Source organism: Podarcis liolepis (genome assembly GCF_965112155.1).
Source record: "Podarcis liolepis genome assembly, chromosome: Z".
Classification (NCBI taxonomy): domain Eukaryota; kingdom Metazoa; phylum Chordata; class Lepidosauria; order Squamata; family Lacertidae; genus Podarcis; species Podarcis liolepis.
Window position 1 is genome coordinate 41,779,332 of NC_139570.1, and position 18,175 is coordinate 41,797,506.

Consider the following 18,175-nt stretch of genomic DNA (forward strand, 5'->3'; position numbering starts at 1 on the left):
ACAGCCTTCCCTCTGCGGTGAAATGTTAGGCAATTGATGACACCTGTAGAACCTGACACTATTCAGAGCAGAAATGAAAACTCTAATCAGGGTGCCTGCGTTTTATCAAGTCCGACAAATCATTAAAAATATAATAGCAATAGCAATAGTAATAACAGCTCACCTGGCAGCCTATGAAACAGCCCCACCCAAAGCTGATCTCCCCATATGCCAGATTGGGTGTTGACCTGACAATGTCTCAAAACTTGTTGGCTGCTTAATTCTTCTGAAAAACATAGATGATGGACACCTCCCTTGAACTTTCTACATCTGCAATAGGTGTGTCCTGAATATAACCTACTTGGCCTGGGAAAACAAGAGAAGGAGACCAATGCTAGTCTTGTAAAACAACAGCAAGAACAGCACAATGTTATCTTGAGAAGAGTCTAAGAACCCTTATAGATTAGGCCAAAGGCTGAAATAAGTGTCTGGGAGAATTTATGGAAGGGGGGCGGATTAAAATTTACTGCATGTTACACATTGAAGGAAAACTATATGAAAATGATCTATAGGTGGCATTTAAAACCAAGTAAATTCGCTAAGACATGCAAGACTGAAACTGATACAGTGGTACCTCGGGATGTGAACTGGAGCCCCGTCTGTGCGTGTGCAGGTCACATTTTGCCGCTTCCGCACATGCACGTGATGTCATTTTGAGCGTCTGCGCATGCGCGAGAGGCGAAACCCAGAAGTAACACGCTCCATTACTTCTGGGTTGCCAAGGAGCGCAACCCGAAAGCGCTCAACCTGAAGCACATTCAACCCGAGGTATGACTGTACTTGTTGGAAATGTAAAGAAAAAAGAAGGTACATTTTATCATTTGTGGTGGACATGCAAAAGGGTTAAAAAAACTTATGGGAAATCATATATAATGAGTTGGGGGGGAAATGTTTAAAAAGACATTTGTCAAAACCCCAGAAGCTTTTCTTTTAGGTATAACAGATGTAAATATACCCAGGGAACACAAATCTCTTTTTAGGTATGCAACTATAGATGCACAAATAGTGTGTGTTCAGAGATGGAGGGAAGATGGAGGAAAGAAGAATGGCAGACAAAGTAAAAGAATATATAGAAATGGCAAGACTGACAAACAGAATAAGAGATCAGGATAAAAAAAAACTATTTGAGGAAGACTGGAAATATTTTATGGAGTATTTAGAGACATATTGTAAACATATTAAGAAGTTAACAGTAACAAAATAAATTCAGCAGTAAAAAAACATAAAAATTGGGTGCCTCCTTTTTTATTTTTTCCTTCTCTGCAATATTATTGCGTGTCACCCCAATCTCTGAGCATTGTGAGATTCCAGGGGTTCCGGGCACTTCCAGGGCTCATGTTTCCTTTGGAATTAGAGACACAGCAGAGACGGTGGTGTCTTTTGGATATATGGTTCATTTACACATTAAAGAACCTGAGCCTGCAATGGAGCAGTTCGCAGCATTAACACTCCAAGAGAGACTTGCTTCCCTCCTAGCTGCAGCCTCGGATTCAAACAGAAATCAGTTCTGCTTCCAAGCCTGCAGCTTTTCTTCCAACTTCTAGCTCCCATCATCCAACTCTTATCTCTGGCCTTTGTCTTTCTAGCTACTTGCAAGTTGAGGGAGGCATTTGCTGCCTGGCACAGAGCTACTCCCTTTACTTCATCAGGTCCATTACCTCACCAGAAAGCTAGCCTGGCTTTTCCAGAAATTAGATGGGGGCCCAGGCATTAGAAAGGTCTCAGCATCAACCCTACCCACCCACTCCAAAAAACTAATAACACTATCCTTTGTGGGGCAGGGCAGCCTGGGGACAATGTTAAGAGGAGACGTTGTGCCTTTTGGCAGTGAAGACTTATTAAAGAGCCCTAAGATAATGTTGTCAAAGGAATTTACAGTATTACCCAATGCTAGGCTCCCCCACAGTTCCTCTGCTATCTTTAGTTCATGCTGCGGTAAATCCACTATATTTTAACTGCACAAAATTAACCTGTTTTTAATGCTTCTAGTATGGATAGTGGAGGAATGTGATGCAGTTTGCATTTACAGTGGTACCTCGGGTTAAGAACTTAATTCGTTCTGGAGCTCCATTCTTAACCTGAAACTGTTCTTAACCTGAAGCACCACTTTAGCTAATGGGGCCTCCTGCTGCCTCCGCGCCGCCGCTGCACAATTTCTGTTCTCATCCTGAAGCAAAGTTCTTAACCTGAAGCACTATTTCTGGGTTAGCGGAGTCTGTAACCTGAAGCATCTGTAACCCGAGGTACCACTGTAAAAGCGAATCTATTGATATTGCACTTTCTGAAATAATATACAAAGACAGCCATCCTCTGAAATATGCACTAACCTGAATTTTGCAGTGCAGTTCTCCATCCAACCAGTGTTAACAAAAATGCATATATCAGGTAAAAGTGTGTCTATAGATGAAGATATTGTTGAAAGCAACATAGCAAAAATGCATTAAATTAGAAGAAATTGCCTTTTTTATAAAAAAAAAAAGTCTGTTAGTGAAAGCAGCATAGGAAAATGGGTGTTGAATGTTCAGGAGGAGAACTGAATTTAAGATTGGGAAAATCTTTCCTTTGTTCTCTTAAGGACTCACCACCCAGGCTGGCCTGGCTATTCCAGCAATTGAATCCTTGCTGGATCCAGGAATAAAAAGAGGACTCAAACATTCAGCCTAACATGTCCCCTCCCCCCAAAACCCCCCTAACACTCTTTAAAATCCATGGAGTGAGTCAGGCTGCCAGCCCCCACCCCAACCTTTGTTCCTGCACCTTTACAGCAGTAGCCCATCTGCAAAAGTTTAGTAGTTGAAACCTTTTTACTCCTATCATTCTTGTTCTACCTCTAGGCCAAGAAGTGATTTCCTGGCTAATCTTCTCTGTGCTTGGAATGCAACCTTGATTGTATTTACAGCATTAAACCATCACACAACAGCAACCTTTCCCATGGATACTATTGAAATCTTGGGGGGGGGGGGAGGCAGAATTTGTCTGCCTCAGCATCATACATTTAAAACACAGTTAGAGAGTGTACACAAACACACACACATGCCCAATAATTTGTGGACCCCTGACCACTAGGTCCAGTCGTGGCCGACTCTGGGGTTGCGGAGCTCATCTCGCTTTATTGGCCAAGGGAGCCGGCATACAGCTTCCGGGTCATGTGGCCAGCAAGACTAAGCCACTTCTGGCGAACCAGAGCAGTGCACAGAAACACCGTTTACCTTCTCACCGGAGCGGTACCTATTTATCTACTTGCACTTTGACATGCTTTTGAACTGCTAGGTTAGCAGGAGCAGGGACCAAGTAACGGGAGCCCAGCCCGTCGGGGGTTTCGAACCGCCAACCTTCAGATCAACAAGCCCTAGGCTCTGTGGTTTAGACCACAGTGCCACCCACCCTCAGAACTACAATTCCAAGCAACCTTAAAAAATTAGTTCCTGGAGTTGGGGAGGTGACTTAAAGTGCGTTTCAAATGTATAGTCTGTATGTACATGGTCTGCCTGGTGGTTCATGGTCTGCCTGGTGCCTAAAGATTCTAACATCATGTGTTTTAACTTCAAATCTATGGCTATGCAGAGGCATGAAACAGCACCATACAGGAGTGAGGCCAAGGATTCAAAGCAAGCAGGAAGGGTAAACCCTGGAAAAACATGACTGGCTCGTTGGAACTCAGTCACACTTCAACTGCATGCTTATTCCACTGTATTTCCCCCTGATTAGCCCTCTCCAGGAAAAGCTGCCATCAGGAGACACTTGTTGTGCAGCCTGAGGCTCCCAAGGTGCTTTCCTGCTCCCACATGGTGCACTGTCAGGACCTGCACGGCTGTAGGAGGTACTGCGTGGGCATCACAGATGCTGCTCATCAAACCAAGCATCACTGGTTCCTTTTGCAAACATTTGCTCTGCATTACCTGCTAAGGTTGTTTATCAACTGACTGGGGGAGAAACTGATCTGCTCTGCTCACAGGTCTTCAACAAGCACTGATGTGCAGAAATGTATGCATATGTCTGCATCATTTAATCATTTAGAATCAGTTTAATAAGGATCTTGACAAGCTTGGGCATCTGCACAGAAGGATGACCGCAACATGGGTGTGGCCAAAGGGGGGCAGTATTGATTGGGGCCCCAATCAATACAAATCTGAGCTCCTGCCCCCCCAAAAAAATCCTGGCTACGCCCATGGACCATGATGATCAAGGGTCTGGAAACCAAGCCTTATGAGGAACACTTGAGGGAGCTTGGTATGTTTAGCATGGAAAAGAGGGGACTGAGAAGAGATAGGATAGCCATTTTCAACACACCCAAACCTACCTCACAAAGGTTGTTGTGGGGATTAAATGAAAAATAGGAGAACAATGTATACCATATTGAGCTCCTTGGAGAAAAGGGTGGAATACAGTGGTACCTCGGGTTAAGTACTTAATTCGTTCTGGAGGTCCATACTTAACCTGAAACTGTTCTTAACCTGAAGCACCACTTTAGCTAATGGGGCCTCCTGCTGCCACTGCACCACCAGAGCACAATTTCTGTTCTCATCCTGAAGCAAAGTTCTTAACCCGAGGTACTATTTCTGGGTTAGCGGAGTCTGTAACCTGAAGCGTATGTAACCCGAGGTACCACTGTATAATGCAATGAATAATAATAATAATAACAACAACAATAATTTAATTTTCAGCACCCTTAACAAACGACATTTCCAAGATTCTTTGGTGGGAGCCACGTGTTTAAAATGTGATTTCCATGTATGGAGTGGATTTGATCAGATCCTCTGTCCCTCAAAAAACAACAGCCCCTCCCCATCCCATCATGTTAAGACAACATAAGCATCAGTCCAAGCCCCTTAAAGACAATGAATGGGGGAATATTTGCCTCTGTGTTTTGCTCCATCCGCTCAGTGATCTCTTCCTGCTTCCTGCTTCCTCGTTAGACAATCAGGGCTGAAACACGGAAACATGCTCACCTGTGGGCATAACACACACACACTCCTCCCTGGAGCAACAGGGTGAACAAGTTTAACAGTCCTGTGAGATGTTGGCCCCTCCTTTGAGCGGAGGCATCTTCTGGCCTCATCCATTGCAGAAGAACATGGGGATAGGTGCATGAAAGTAGGGGTGACAGATTCACCTAAGCTGTTTGGAGGGATGGGTGCCAATCCTTATGGCATCTGGCTGTTTCCTGGAAAAATGCACAGCGATCTGTTACCCTGATCAGGAAAGCTCCACTCCGCAACATTCTAATGCAATTTAATTCTTCTCCCTGCTTACCATGGACACTCCCTATTTAGAGGGGCTCTGTCCTAGATAAATAATGGTTCCTATTTATTGTATTCTAGCCATCTGGGGTTGCTAGGAATCTTTGAGTTGCTAATATTGCTAAGCTTCAGGATTCAGTTTCTCCCTCCAGGGTGTTTAGAAGTGGGTGGCTGAATGCGCATGTAAGGGAAGATCATGCATATGAACACTGATGCAGTTCGCAGCCTGTTAATACTAACACAAATACTGGTCATTGACCGTGATAAAGAGATTTTAAATTTAAATACTTTACTAATACAGTAGAGAGCCTGCCTGGTAAACATGAACCAGCAGCCCATAAGCAGCCAGGTGAATATGAACACTATGAAGCATACAGACTTTTAGGTTAAAGTGCGCACATCAACACTAAGGTTGCACACACACTAACCTGTTCATAGCACAACAAAGCAGCTTTTATCAATCCAGAATACTTCGTACTCATCCTCAACAAGCTGTTTTCATTTAAAACACCTTACCCCTTCCCTGCAATAAGAATCACTGAGCTGCAGTTCCCAATACAGTGGTGCCCCGCAAGACGAATGCCTTGCAAGATGGAAAACTCGCTAGACGAAAGGGTTTTTTGTTTTTTGAGCTGTTTCGCAAAACAAATTTCCCTATGGGCTTGCTTCGCAAGACGAAAACGTCTTGCAAGTTTGTTTCCTTTTTCTTAACCCCGTTAATACAGTTGCGGCTTGACTTCGAGGAGCAACTCATAGAATGCAGTGTACATAGTAGCCTTTTTTGAGGTTTTTAAAGACTTTGGTGATTTTTGAAGCTTTTCCAAAACTTCTTTTGCAGCCATTTGGAAAGTTAAGCTTTTAAAACTTTTTTTTGGGGGGGTGGATTTTGGGTTGGGGTGTTTGGAATTCAAGGACTTGGTGTTGGGGAGGGGTTTGCAAGAATCTGGAAGCTTGTGTATTTTTTTCCTGCATTTTTATGATTTTCTGTGACCATTGGGCCACTCTGCTTTTTTAAAAAAAATTTTCTGGAATTGAATTTCTGTGTGCTGGGTGGCTGGGGGAACAGTTGGGGAGGGGTTTGCAAGAATCTGGAAGCTTGTGTTTTTTCCCCCTGCATTTTTATGATTTTCTGTGACCATTGGGCCACTCTGCTGTTTTTTTAAAAAAAAATCTGGATTTGAATTTCTGTGTGCTGGGTGGCTGGGGGAACAGTTGGGGAGGGGTTTGCAAGAATGTGGAAGCTTGTGGTTTTTTCTGCATTTTTATGATTTTCTGTGACCATTGGGCCACTCTGCTGTTTTTTTAAAAAAATTCTGGGTTTGAATTTTGAAATGCTCTTTATAGTATGTGCGACTTTAAAGAGCACTTAATAAACTCTTGTTGTACCAAATTTGGCTTTGTTTGGACTTTTTTTGACCATAGGAACGCATTAATTGATTTTCAATGCATTCCTATGGGAAACCGTGCTTCGTAAGACGAAAAATTCGCTAGACGAAAAAATTCGCGGAATGAATTAATTTCGTCTTGCGAGGCACCACTGTATTTTTTGTTGGGGAAATATGCTTTAAATGTATGGCGCAAGGGGGGATATGACCTGGTATGCCAGTTGACCAGACTTGCAGGGTGGGGTGGGATGGGGAGAGAGACAAAGAAAAAACTGGAGACAAAGTCTAGCAAAACAAAAACCCACAGACTTTCATTTCTTCTTTTGGGAACATTTAAAAGCAGCTGCAAAGGGACTTTCTAAGTTTTGGCAAGAGGTTGCATTACTTGTTTGCTTGATCTTAACGTCAGACAAGACAGATAAAAAGGATGGAAACTCCTTGAGGCAAACTGTCCTCTGACAAACAACAAGGAACTCTTGTGACAGCAGAATAAGGGCACATTATTATTTATACTCTGTATTAATTATACCAGCTGCCGGTGTTTACCAGGAACTGCTTCCTACATCTCCTGTGTAGTCTGGAGAAGTGCTGGACTCAAGGTCCCATCTGCACTTAAGGCATTTAAAGCAGCACCATACCACTTTAAGCAGCAATAAGGTAAAGGTAAAGGGACCCCTGACCATCAGGTTCAGTCGTGACCGACTCTGGGGTTGCGGCACTCATCTTGCTTTATTGGCCAAGGGAGCCGGCATACAGCTTCCGGGTCATGTGGCCAGCAAGACTAAACCGCTTCTGGCGAACCAGAGCAGCGCACAGAAACGCTGTTTACCTTCCCACCGGAGCGGTACCTATTTATCTACTTGCACTTTGACATGCTTTCAAACTGCTAGGTTGGCAGGAGCAGGGACTGAGCAATGGGAGCTCACCCTGTCGCGGGGATTCGAACTGCCAACCTTCTGATCGGCAAGTCCTAGGCTCAGTGGTTTAACCCACAGCGCCACCCGCATCCCTTAAGCAGCAATAGGTTCTCCCAAAGAATCATGGGAACTCTAGTTTGTCAAGGTGCTGAGAGTTGTTAGGCAACCCCTATTCCCTCCACAGAGCCACAATTCACAGGGTTGACAACAAATTTCTCTTCCCAGGGGATCCTCTCTTTCCTCCTCCCAGGGAAAGCTCTCTGCTTTCTATGAATGGTCTGCATCTGGGCACCTCCTGACAGTGGCGGAGGAAGGGGGATGCGGTGGGTGCGGTCCGCTCCAGGTGTCATCCCTGGGGGGCGGGTTGCATTGCCGCACCCCCCCAAACACTTGCCACAGGTGGCGTCCCCCACCCTGGGACGCTCGCTGCTCACTGCAGGTGGCTAGCCCAGCCCAGGGTCCACAGCATGTGCGCCGCTCCGGGTGCCAGAGCAGCTAGCTCTGCCTCTGCCTCCTGACCAAATTTTGCACGATGGTTCCTGAGGTGAAATAACAGGTTTCTGTCTATATCTGGATACAATTGGGCACCCATTTAACCATGATGTCCAGGCTCCCCCTTGGATGAAGAACTCGATACCAGATTACGTTTTCTGCCCACAGCACTAATGTTCAGATCAGTATAATGCAAAAGCAGGGCAAAAGTCAAAGGCACAACAGATGCAACACATGTCTAGGCAAGTTAAGGCATTGATCCAACAGCTAACACACTCCATGGACTCTCCTTATGTAAAGGTGGGGTGGGCATGACTTTAGTGTGGCAAGTGGTCTGCATCTTTGGCCGGGGTAAGCAGATGAGAATTCCTTCTAGCAGACTAGGCCTGAGCAGTCTATTTGACATCTCCATGTCCTACGTGACAGAGGTAGAGACTCAGCCAGCTCAGAGCTAGACTTGGCATCAGACATTTTTGTAGGCGGAGACTCGCCAGCAACAGGGGTTTCAGGTTGAATTGGCATGAACTGATCCAGTGATAGCCCACTGAGCCCCTCCATAGGGAAACTCACCATACTAATAATTAGGGCTTTTTTCAGTTGGAACTCACTGAAACTTAGTTTTGGCACCTCTCAGGTGGGCACCATTGCTATTCTAAGAGAACAAGGTACCTCTTTTTCTATAAAAACAGCACCGCTAATAATAAGATGCACAATCTGAGACATTTCCTGTTAATCTATTACAGTTCTTCGTATCTTTAATTTCTGCAGCAGCAAAAAAAGAAATCAGTTCCATAATTATTTCAGTGAAACATAGACTAATATGTATATTTCTCTCTCTGAATGAACTACATTTGTACTGATAGGTTGCCTGAAAGAAAGCAAGGGCCAGTACATGACCGAATTCTCAGGGAGGTCATTCCAGAGTCACCGAGAGTTATTTCTGTGTATGCAAAATTATATAGGATAAGATGATTAATCAAACTCATAAAATCATTCAGCAGAGAGGCCTTTAATCAAACAAAAGATCTAAAACATTTCAAAGGAAAAGTATAAATGGAGCTGAAGTATGCTTAGGCACCTGTCAGAAGGGCACTGCCGCCACCAGCTCTGGTTCTCCCATTTCCAAAGACAGCCGTTACATACTCAGTTGCAGTTAATTGGTAACCGTTTCCATGGTGATCCCCAAGTTGCTTCAGATGGAGAAGGAGGAGGGGGTTGAGATGACCAGCAGTTTTCTGCATAGAAGGCAATGTGGAAATTGGAAAAGGGAAGTTTTCTCCAGCAGGGTGTGAAACTCATGCAATGATATGACAGATACAAATGTGTTTTGAACAGTAACACAATATCTGTGGGAGATGGAAAAAAACACACACTTAAGCACTGATGCAAACTGAAGGGAGAAGTATTGATTTAGAGAGGAGTGTCATATATCTGGAAATTGTTCCTGAAGCTCAAGTCACCCATGAACTGGGAGATACCAGCCTGTCTCATTAACAGCAGATTGAATATTGGGCATTGACCATAATAAAGAGATGGATTGAATGGTTGTTGTTGTTGTTGTTATTGCTATTGTTGTTGTTATTAATAATAATTGAATTTATATACCGCCCTGTACCCAGAGGCCTCTTAATCTGGTTAGCAGCAGATTAAGCAGAAACTTAATGGTTTCCGATTTGATCCCAGAATGTCCCGCTTTTCCTTAGGACGTCCCTATTTTCACCAGAGAAATGTTGGAAAGTATGGTAGAACACCAGCGGGTATAGAGTTATGTGACCCCCGAGCCAAGCAGATAAGTAACTATACAACCTTTAGAAGACATCTTAAGGCAGCCCTGTATAGGGAAGTTTTTTAATGTTTAATGTTTTGTTATATTTCTATATAATGGTCTAAACCACTGAGCCTCTTGGGCTTGCCGATCAGAAGGTCGGCGGTTTGAATCCCTGCGTTGAGGTGAGCTCCCGTTGCTTGGTCCCTGCCAACCTAGCAGTTCAAAAGCACATCAAAATGCAAGTAGATAAATAGGTACCGCTCCGACGGGAAGGTAAACGGCGTTTCCATGCGCTGCTCTGGTTCGCCAGAAGCGGCTTAGACATGCTGGCCACATGACCCAGAAAAACTGTCTGCGGACAAACACCAGCTCCCTCAGCCTATAAAGCGAGATGAGCACTGCAACCCCCGAGTCGTCTGCGACTGGACTTAACTGTCAGGGTTCCTTTACCTTTATATTTCTATATATGATGGAAGCCGCAAAGAGTGGAGCGGTGTATAAAGATGATGATGATGATGGTGATGATGATGATGGAGATGATGATGGACATCCCTTTTTTCATTATAAAAATGTTGGCGAGCCACTGCCAGTCGGTGTTGGCAGTGCTAAGTTAAATGGACCACTGGTCTGATTCAGTATAAGGCAGCTTCCTATGCTCCTACATTGAGGAAGGGCTGGAGCTCAGTGGTGGAGCATCTACTCTGCAGGCAGAAGCTCACAGGGTCAATCCCCAGCATCTCCAGACACAGTGGGAAAGGATCCCTGCCTGAAATCCCAGGGAACCAGTACCAGTCAGTGTTGACAGTACTGAGCTAGGTGGACTACTGTTCTGACTCCATACAAGGCACCTTCCTATGTCCCTCACCTGGGGCTCTACTGGAAGACAGTGGAATGCACTGCTGAAATGCTTTGCGCCCCTCAGGGGGCCCCTGGCATATGCTGGCTCTCTTACCATCTCTGCAATGCATAATGAGGGTTATGTTGCCACATGTTCCTAAGCACCCTTTTCTTCTTAGCAAGATAAAAAGTGTTGCCCTTAAGCAGCCTCAAAGGCAAGGTCAGCACCTCTCTGTTTTGCTGCATTTCTTTCTTTCACTCTCTCTTTAAAACAGGCTTAACAAAGAACGCCTCTGTGCAAAGCCTGGGTGTTTCCCTTCTCAAAGAAAACCGGAGAACAAAAGCAAAACTGTCCTCTTTTCATGCAGATTAACTTACACTCATCTTATCCACGGCTAATATTAAGCAAGGTTTACGTAACTCACCTCAGAGCACAATCAAAGGGCTGTGGGTCAGCAAGCATTAGCACATGTGAAAGTTTCCCAGTTCAATTCCCAGTGATTCCAGCTGTGGCTGGTGGGGGGCAAGGGAGGCTCAATGTCTGAAACCTGAGAGAGTCACTGCCAGTCACTGTAGACCAGGTTTCCTCAGCCTCGGCCCTCCAGATGTTTTTGGCCTATAACTCCCATGATCCCTAGCTAGCAGGACCAGTGGTCAGGACCCTCCAGATGTTTTTGGCCTACAACTCCCATGATCCCTAGCTAGCAGGACCAGTGGTAAGGGATGATGGGAATTGTAGTCTCAAAACATCTGGAGGGCTGAGGTTGAGGAAGCCTGGTGTAGACGGTGTAGAAGCCCCATCTCCACTATACATTTCATGCTTTGTCATACCACTTTGTATAGGAATGGCTTTCCTGTTGTTGTTGTTGTTGTTGTTGTTGTTGTTGTTGTTGTTGTTGTTGTTTTGTACCCCACCCACCTGACTGGGTTGCCCCAGCCACTCTGGGCAGCTTCCAAACACAACAAAACATGTGATACCTTAAAAACGTATGGGAACTGAAGTTTGTTAAGTGTATTGAGAGTTCGAAGGAGTCAATCCCTCTTCCCAAGGAACTCTGGGAATTGTAGCTCTGTGGGAGGAACAGGGGGTCTCCTAACATTTTCCAGCACCTAGAGCAAGCTACAGTTCCCATGATTCATTGAGGGAAGCCATGACAGTTTAAAGAGGCATTCCTATGTTCTTTTGAGCATATGTCACACTGGAGGTTCAAGGTACGGTGGCATCTGCTTCTCATAGTGGACCCCAACCTCTGAAATTTCTTGCTCCTAGACTAAACCCGGTGCCTACATTATACACATTCTGACAACACAACCGAGGCATACATTTTCACCTAGGCTTTTGCCTAGACAATGAAAAAAGCATATAGCAGTTGGACTAGAAACTTTAGCAATATGAAGCTGGTGGTTACAAGGAAATCGGACAGCATACCTCAGTCTAGTGCTCTTGCCAGTTTGTAATGTTTGCAGCTGTGAATTCAGCATTGGGGAACCTATGGCCTTGGGCTAAATCAGGCCTGCCAAGATTCCACATTTGGCCCTTGATGCCTATGTAGCCAAGCCACGCTTACCTGCCATGTAACCTTCTTCTGCATCAGCTTTGTGGAAGCAGACCAGTGCTCATTGTCCTGCAACTTCCTTTGACAGCTTGGAGGCAGCTTGGGAATCGCAGCATGCCGAATGTTTGCCATGGGTGGCTTGCTCCACTCCCATGGGCGGCTTGGTGCGCCCCTGCCTGCAGGGCGTGCATGCCACTCTGGGCACCCGAGCAGCTATCCCGCACCTGGGAGGGAACCCTCTATGCTACGCCCCCTTCAGGAGCGCACTCGCCCTTGGTAGCGTGGGCATATGCTCCGCTGCTGGGATAATCTTCATGCAAACAAATCCTTAGTTCCTCTGTTACCCAACGATGCTCCAAGCCCTGCTGGGAATGGGATAAGTTGGCAACCTGATAAGCAGAAACTGCTCCCAGGTTGCTGACACCCACAGTTCTCTAAAAAGGCATTTTCTGTTCTGAGTGTATGTATCAGGCTTGCTTCAGCAGGCTGGCTCGAGGGCATCTGCTGGTTTTTCAGTTAATCTCCCTTCACATTTGGAGTTTGATATAGGGGTTATGGTCAAAGGATGGAGGGAGGAGAGTGAGCTCCTGTGGCTGGGCCACGGGTGCTGACTCTGAAGCAAAAGACAAAGAATTTCATGATATTCAAAGTGAGCCTAGTTTCCCCAGTGTGGGAGAAAGAAGAAAGGATTTTTGCTCTTTGGCTAACTTCCTCCTACAACTCAAAATAAACATTTTTTTTCGAAAAGGATAAGGGGAAAAGTCAAAGGGCAGGCAAAGGGGAAGACTTGACCAGCATAAACATCATAAAAGGATCAGAGGGTGAGATAACCTTCTCAGAAAGGACTCAGGATGATGGTACCCTCAGCTCCATCCTACGCATGTTTACCTGGAAGGTAAATCAAGCTGAGTCAGTATGCATAAGATCAGTGGAGGCTGGTACATTAGGGTGAATGGGACATTGCCCCACCAAGCTCAGTCTCTCTTCAGCCAGACCCCACCTGCTCACCTTTTGCTTACAGTCAGTCCAAGAAGTAGCACTGGATACCAGATTCCTCCTTCTTAGTCTCAGCTCCGCCTCTCACAGAACTCAGCAGGGAGCAGGCTGGGGAGAAAACTAGAATGGGTTTGCTCAGCCTGCCGTTGGCCCTGCCTCTGTTTGCCATTGGCTTCTGCCCTACCCACTTTCCCAAGATGTCCCAACAAGTTTCCCCATCCTTCCTGCCAAGCTTTTAAAGATAAGGCATGGCACGCTCGCTCGCAAGACTCTTTTGACCTGTGGGAATGTCAGGATTGCAAGCATGGGCTCCCATTGGGATGGGCCGGTTCTGCTCTCACCTGAGAAGGCAGCGACTTGGTTGCAGGTGACAAGACTGCATCCCCCCTTCCTTGCTCAGGCTTCTGTTCAGCCTCCTCTCTTGACTGATTAAAGATATCCCCAGCCTCCCACTATTCAGGAAGATTGTAGTGGGGTGAACTGGCATCCCTGTTTCTTCTTCTAAAGCAACTGAAATCAGGATGGAAAAGGGAGACCTCCCTGCCTCCAACACAAGTTCCTACAATTCAACCCCTCACTTCCTCCTCATCCACCTGTCTCCCAAGCCCTATCATACCAACATTGCGGGGCTTAAGATACCTGGGACATCCTACATGCAAGGAAGATGCTCTGCCAGCAAGCTGCAGCCCTCCCCAGATTATTTGTGGGGGGCAGAGGGAAGCAGGCTTGTTACACAAGGTTGGAGCTGACTCCCACCCACAAAATAGAACCCAGAGTGTCAAGGAGGTGCTGGGATCTCTCTGGGTGTGACTGACTTGAGTGAGCAATTGGGGAGCTGCAGGCAGCAGCCTTTTCCAACGGAGTCTTCCTGAAGGATTCTGCCCACGCAAGCTGATTTCTGGGTTCCTTTGGGCAGGAAGGAGTATAAAGGTCTTTCTTTCCCAACCAGCAGCCATGCTTCAGCAACATGGCCTGAGAGCTGTGGGATCAGGGCCAGCCTGCCCATGAGATGGGCTAAGGCAGCTGCCTTGGACAACTGAAGCACCTCTGATGTTGCTGATTTATGGTGAGATCTTGCTGAAATCTCATGAGATCTCACAAGAGCTCTGCAAGATCTCACTGGAACCCACTGTTGCTGTTTTATGGGTGCTACCGCCCAGGCGAGAAGCAGTGGTGGTGGGTGGGTCAATGTGGCAGCCTCCATGTGGGATGTTCCTGCATCCTTAAGGCCAAGGCCACCCTTGGTTCAAAACTTGGCCTCCTGGCCCATGGTCTAGCATTGTAACCACTGCCCCACACTGACTCATCCACAGTTTCTGGTTCCCAGCTCCTGACCCTGGATTGTGGCTCACAGAGCCCAGACCTGACACGAGGGACTTCCCCAGACTTACATGGAGATGCTAGGAATTGAACCTGGAACCTTCTGCACCCAAAGCATTTGCTGTATCCCTGAGCTGGAGCTTTCCCCTGACTTCTTCCCTTCCACACCAGATCACAGGATCAGGCTTTTAGTTTTTATATTTCAATTTATCTCTTCAGTTGTTGTTTTCTTAGTGCCCTTCATCCCAAGAGATCCCAGGACAGATTATGAAATGTTATTATATGGTAGGGAACCTCAGACCCAGAGGCCAAATAGGGCCCTCCAGTTCCTTCTTTCTGACCCTCAGGACTCTGCCCCAAGCCCAACCCAGCTTTGCACCCTCAGTGAGTGTTTTTGCCTGGCTCGGATGTGTCTTTGATTATCCTCCAGGCAAGGAAGAGGCATTAAGTAGGAGGCTGTGTTCAGAAATTGTTGTTGTTTAGTCGTGTCCAACTCTTTGTGACCCCATGGACCAGAGCACGCCAGGCACTCCTGTCTTCCACTGCCTCCTGCAGTTTCGTCAAACTCATGCTGGTAGCTTTGAGAACACTATCCGGCCATCTCATCCTCTGTCGTCCCCTTCTCCTTGTGCCCTCCAACTTTCCCAGCACCAGGGTCTTTTCCAGGGAGTCTTCTCTTCTCATGAGGTGGCCAGAGTATTGAAGCCTCAGCTTCACGATCTGTCCTTCCAGTGAGCACTCAGGGCTGATTTCCTTCAGAGTGGATAGGTTTAATCTTCTTGCAGTCCATGGGACTCTCAAGAGTCTCCTCCAGCACCATAATTCAAAAGCATCCATTCTTCGGCGATCAGCCTTCTTTATGGTCCAGCTCTCACTTCCATACATCACTACTGGGAAAACCTTAGCTTTAACAATACGGACCTTTGGCGGCAAGGTGATGTCTCTGCTTTTTAAGATGCTGTCTAGGTTTGTCATTGCTTTTCTCCCAAGAAAATTTAGTGCAGAAATTAGCTTACCGTATAAAGTTACAATTTTCAATAGCTGCCAGGGCCAGCCCACCCATGAGGCAAGGTTGGGTGATTGCCTCAGTCAGGAGGATCCACAGAAGCAGCAGATCCCAGTGTAGATCTTTATTCCCTCCTTGCTCCTGCTGTAGATCTTCGCTCTCAGCTTCTTCCCTGGAAGGAAGCAAGGCACCATTTTGTGGTTTGCCTCAGGTGCTAAAATGTATTGGGCTGGCCCTGATCATTGCCTCTGGCCCCTCCTACCCTTAGCATGTGGCCCCCAGAAGGTTGCCCAGAACACAATACAGGTCCTGGGTTGAAAAAGCTCCAGCCTTTTCCCAGATAATGGCTCAAGAAACACTATTCTGCGGCTCAGAAGAAGAGGATCACAGATCACTGATAGAAACTGTCCAGGACTAACAACCAAGCATTAGGCCTGACTGATAAGCTCAGAAACTGAATAGATCTTTCCCTTTCATCAACAGGAACTGATAGCCAGTCCTGACCAGTTTCTTAGTGATGATGCTTCTAGAGTAGGCTTGTCAGCAAAGAGGCTGATTCACATGAGGTTACTCATTCAAGCCACAAACATCAGCATATCTACTAGGAACTCAATGAACTTAGTGCCTTTTGTTTTGCAGCAAGCATCTTCGGGTGCCTCCAGTCCAGACTGTCAACAACTGGAACTTGAGGTTTTGTGCATTTATAGTGGATTAAAGCACTCTGGTGCTCTTGTGCAGCAAATACACTGAGAACACTGGCTTTTTGCAGGGTGGGGGGTGGAAAGTGTTGCAGAAATGCATTGAAAGGTGTGGAGTGGATGGATGGCTATCAAGAAGATGTATAAACACCCAGCAAGAAAATCAGGATGAATGCAGGTCAATGGCTCACCATCCGGTTACCTCCCACAGACATGCTCAGCAATGACTGGACATAGTCTGACCTCTGCGAAAGCTCTGTGCAAGCAAATCAGGATGAAATTATAATCAATAAACAGTCTAGAGGAATTATTTGTTTACATATATACTTCTTTGAGGCCTCACAGACTGCGTCATCCTTCCAACATGTTCAAGGTGACTTTGCAACCTACATAATAAAATCACAAGCATTTTGGAACAATATTTAGAAGAGAGCTATTACTACTACTGCTACTACTACCCCACCCATCTGGCTGGGTTTCCCCAGACACTCTGGGTGGCTCCCAACAGAATACTAAAAACACAATAAAACATCAAAAATTAAAAACTTCCCTAAACAGAGTTGCCTTCAGATGTCTTCCAAAAGTCAGATAGTTGTTTATTTCCTTGACATCTGATGAGAGGGCATTCCACAGGGAGGGCGCCACTACCGAGAAGGCACTCTGCCTGGCTCCTTGCAACCTCACTTCTTGTAGTGAGGGAACTGCCAGAAGGCCCTCAGCGCTAGACCTCAGTGTCTGGGCTGAAAGATGGGGGTAGAGACGTTTCTTCAGGTATACTGGGCCGAAGCCGTTTAGGGCTCTAAAGGTCGGCACCAACACTTTGAATTGTGCTCGGAAACATACTGGGAGCCAATGTATGTCTTTCACGACCAGTGTTATACGGTCTCGGCAGTCACTCCCAGTCACCAGTCTAGCCTCCGCATTCTGGATTACGCAGTTGTAGTTTCCGGGTCACCTTCAAAGGTAGCCCCACGTAGAGTGCATTGCAGTAGTCCAAGCAGGAGATAACTAGAGCATGCACCACTCTGGCAGGACAGTCCACGGGCAGGTAGAGTCTCAGCCTGCGTGCCAGGTGGAGCTGGTAAACAGCTGCCCTGGACACAGAATTGGCCTGTGCCTCCATGGACAGCTGTGAGTCCAAAATGACTCCCAGGTTGTGCGCCTGGTCCTTCAGGGGCACAGTTACCCCATTCAGGACCGGGGGGGGGGCATCCAAATCGGTCCCACCTCCCTGCAGAGGGGAAGGGTCGCAGAGAAGTCCAGTTGCACCAGGAAGTGATGCGACCATGGGACTTCTTTTGTTTAAAACAATAAAAGTGTCCCAGTGCAAATGCACAGTGCATTTGGCCCCCTCCTACAAAATATCATCTGGAGAAACCCATGGGCATAGTGTGGTGGGTGCCAGGGGGGCCGTGGCCCGGGAGCACAGTTTTTGAGTGGGCGCAAACCAGACGACCCCATGCAGGCACCCCAGTGCAGTGAGGCCCAGTGCTTCTTTCAGCCTGTCAAGGGCCACATTGGCTGGGTCAGCAGGTGGATTGGTGGCTCAGCACCGCAGCCCTGCTTTACTCTAGTGCGGAGAGGTGGTTGGCAACTGATGCTACATGGCTGGAAAGACACAAAATAAACACCAGCAATAATAAAAGCAAAATTACAGGAATTCAGACTCACAGGTAAAACTTCAAATTCCATGGCAGCATCAGCAGAACGACACACCTGATGCACTGCTGATGCATTTGGTTCAGTGTCATTTGGTTTCTTCACTCTTGAGACCCCAAGATGTTGCTGGACTACAACCCCCATTATCAACAGAAAGTTTAGCCAATGGTCAGGGATAATGAAAGCTGTAGTCCAACAACATATGGAGACCCAAGGTTGAAGAGCACTGTGTTAAGGAACCATCAGGCAAGTTTTCCTGGGG

General features: G+C 46.5%; 1 long non-coding RNA gene across 2 annotated transcripts; it reads right to left on the reverse strand.

Moving 5' to 3' along the window:
- Positions 1–4,686: 4,686 nt before the first annotated feature.
- On the reverse strand, positions 4,687–16,936 carry LOC310698663. 2 transcript variants are annotated; one of them, XR_014521674.1, is made up of 4 exons: positions 15,567–16,936; positions 13,243–13,338; positions 9,152–9,308; positions 4,687–5,203 (listed from the first exon to the last, which is right to left on the reverse strand). It is a non-coding gene; the product is annotated as an uncharacterized lncRNA (long non-coding RNA). The 2 variants fall into 2 exon arrangements; XR_014521675.1 differs by lacking the exon at positions 4,687–5,203 and having other exon boundaries at positions 9,067–9,308.
- Between the last annotated feature and the right edge of the window lie 1,239 nt (positions 16,937–18,175).